Raw genomic sequence first — 3,586 nt, 5'->3', positions numbered from 1 at the left:
CCTTGTAAAAATTTATTTTGGAATGGTTTTCCTATTTTATGCCGATTCCACAAGAAGGGAGATCTTATCATGAGTCAAACTCAAGTTATTGGATTCAAAATTCTAGAGCTGTTTTATCCAATTCGTTGTGTTCTTGAGCACCTTTAGAGTGGTTGCAGAAGTAACCCTCCGGTGTTGATTGAAGCTCTTGGAGAACATGTAATTTTATATATTTCTTATAGTTAATTTATATATTGTTGTATATTACAAACAAATTGAAATAATACATTACATCCCCGTCTTTGTTTCTTCCGTGCAAAACTTAACATGAAAACTATATTATTTCAATATTCACTCGAGAAACAAGGGGTGAAAACTATATTATTTCAAACCCTCCATTATTGCTTGTACTTTGCGTGAAAATGCTTCCACTAAATCATGTTACTAACTAGTTGGTTTGGTTTGATTCAATTCTTGGGTCCACTAGATTGAATTGACGTAGCTCAATTAAACTCTTGATAATATAAAAATCATAAGTTTCTTAAATTAAGTTAACTTAAAAGTTTAAAACTTTTCACTATAAAAGATGTAAGACTTCAGGTTTATTATTAAGGAATTTCAAATGAGTGATTTGATATATCTCAGAGGACAAAATATTTATTTGTTTCAAATATCTTACGTTGACCATTCTTTTTTGTCAAGTATTTTGAATATTATCATTGTGAATTACTAATGGCATTAGATTGAATCTCATTAATAACAATATCCCAAAACTCAGGTAAAGATGACATCAAAATTAATACTTTAATTTCATCTTCAAATCTTATTTCCATTTAATTCAGTTGACTAATAATCATAATAGTCACAGGTTCACAAATATTTACAACCTTAAAAGGTAAAATTATAAGGAGTACAAGAAAAAAGTGTTTAAAATAGTTTCAAAATATAGAAAAAAAAAATAGTAGGAATTGGTCAAAGTCAACATCCATCGATCACTTATGAAACAACACAACACAGATGAGGGTAACATTTTTTTATTTCTCTACGCCCTTTGGTTTATTGGCTTTACAAGATGGAGACATGAAGTTTTCTATGTTCTAAATAAATTTGGTTGATTGTTTTCTGGATAACATTGGTACCATCAAAACTTATTTATTTCTTTGAAATGTTTGAGTTTACAATTTACATGTTTTTATTTTTCTACTTTGTCTGCTTGCATTTAGAAATGAAGCAAAATTAGTCCGAGGGTTTTAGGCAGATTGTTATAATTCTAATTTTTAACTAAAAAAAAAATTAGTCTCGTTGTCACGCTTAAAACTACCCTAGAGGTATAATCGACCTATTATCCTTCCACCAATAGGAGCAAAAGGCAACGTTACTATGTGAAACTAGTTTCATGTCATTTATTCAACAATAAGGGTGTTAGCATGCATTTGGAAATGAACCCATATTTAAAAAATTTATATAAAATAGAAAAGAATTGTTATCTCAAAGACAATGAGAAAACCAACGGTTCCTTCACCCAAGACCTATGGCCCGACTCCCAACATGGAAGGGATAATCTAGAGAATCATTCCAAGAACCCTACCGGATGGGTTACTAACTCACATTTCGGTGGGTTCTGCAAGCACGGATTGCAAGTTAAAAGAGGTTAAAAACAAAGTAAAATGATTAAAGGGCCCAACCAAATTCGAACGGGTGACCTCTTGATCTGCAGTCAAATGCTTTACCACTGAGCTATAGACCCATTTTGCATGATTTCAACCTGAGTGACCCCTTCTATAGAGTGTCAGTCTAAAAGTGGAAAAAGTGTCTCTCCAAAATAAAATGGCCCAACCAAGTTCAAAAACGGGTGACCGGTCAAATTCTCTACCACTGAGCCATGGATCCATTTTGTAGGATTTTAACCTTAGTGACCCCTTAGACATAGTGTCGGTCCAAAAAGTGTAACAAATTTCTATCCAAGATAGAAGGGCCTGTTAGGATCGCACAACAACGCACACGCTCGATCTAGATGAACACAAAGAACAGGATAGAGAAAAGTGTAAGAAGAACTCTGGCTAAAAAGTTTTTTCTATTGATGACTTCACGTATGTACAGTAAGAGAGAATTACAGAGAATAGAAAGTACTTTTCAAAGCTCTAGATATATGTATAGTTCAGTTTACTATATATAGGTTTACCAGATTTAACCATCTACTATATATTGCCATTTACTATATATAGCTTTACCCGATTTAACCATCTACTATATATAGCTATTTACCATATATAGGTTTACCGGATATAGTTTTACCAAATATAGCTGTACCAGATATAGCTTTACCAAATATAGCTTTATCGGATATAACTGTTGACCCAGCTATAAGTAAGTTGCAGGCTCCATAACCTAACAATTCTCCCACTTGGAGACTGATCTAGTCAACCAAAAATTTCATTCTCAAACGAACATGAGCATCTTCATGGTCTTCATGGCACCATATCAATTGAGGCTTTGCACAACCTCAATATTCCAACATCAACACATTTTGTCAACATGTTTGCTGGATTCTTTGCACCCTCTATCTTCTCCAAACACATCACCATCTTTCATTAACCTACAAGTGAAATGGTATCGTCTTATGTGTTTTCTCTTTAAATGATAGACCGGGTTCCTTCGCCAACTGTATGACACTCTGACTATTTCTGTTAAGAATCTTCGTGCTGCTTCTTGCCCATTCTTCCAGATAGTCAGTCATCCATATCGTCTTCTTTCCAGCTTCAACTATTGCCACGTACTCCATCTCAGTACAACACATTTTTTAAGCCTAGACGTTCCATCATCCATGGCTTGCTCCTACTTGGTTGTATCCTCCAACTGTAGGGTCTCATCAAAGGGTTGTGGTTCCCTTTCATCAACAACAGATAGTGTAATGAAGGTACATACATATCTGGTACTCTGATAGTACATGATGATCTTCTCAACACCAGTTCAGGTGTCAGTTACTCCACTAGTGATTCCTCCGCAACAACCTTAGGAGTTTGTTGAGTATCTGCTACAAGATCACTTGGTGATTTTCTCCGCAACTCAACCTCAACTCCCACTTGCTTTGTTGTCTTGGAACCTTGCTCCACATCTGGTTCCTCAGCAGTAGTCTCAGGAGTTTCTTGAGTATCTGCTACAACATCACTAGGTGAGTTTCCCTGCAACTCAAGCTCAACTCCCACTGTCTTCGTGGTCTTGGAATCTTTCTCCACATCTGGTTCCATTTCCAATCGCACTTTCTTCAATTCTCTAGCGGTCCTTGTGAAGCTAACTCCTTTCTGCTTGCTCATAACGTAGTTCTCACAACGACCCACATCAACAGATTTCAGACTTTCTAAAACTTCTTTCGCAGCCAGCCTCTTCATTCCTTTCGCGCTCATAGGTTCAAGTGTATTGTGTTGTAGACTTGAATTTGAAGCACTCTCAGCAGCAGCAGCTATGTTCATACACCCTGCAGTGGTGTATAAGGTTCTAGATTTTGAGCCACGTGCTACCACTGTAGCACCCTTCATAATTTTCCACGAACTCTTCCCTAACCTTGTTGCATAACTTGTGTTGTCCAACTAACCCATAGAGATCAGGT

The 3,586-nt window shown here is 35.9% G+C and overlaps 1 non-coding gene across 1 annotated transcript; it reads right to left on the bottom strand.

The window, feature by feature from the left end:
• Window positions 1–1,654: 1,654 nt before the first annotated feature.
• On the bottom strand, window positions 1,655–1,726 carry TRNAC-GCA (transfer RNA cysteine (anticodon GCA)). Its single transcript has one exon. It is a non-coding gene; the product is annotated as a tRNA-Cys (tRNA).
• Window positions 1,727–3,586: the final 1,860 nt, after the last annotated feature.

Source organism: Cucurbita pepo, chromosome 10, assembly GCF_057944985.1.
Source record: "Cucurbita pepo subsp. pepo isolate OVF chromosome 10, ASM5794498v1, whole genome shotgun sequence".
NCBI lineage: Eukaryota > Viridiplantae > Streptophyta > Magnoliopsida > Cucurbitales > Cucurbitaceae > Cucurbita > Cucurbita pepo.
The sequence above is the reverse complement of the archived record's forward strand: the minus strand, read 5'-3'. Positions and strand labels throughout refer to the sequence as shown.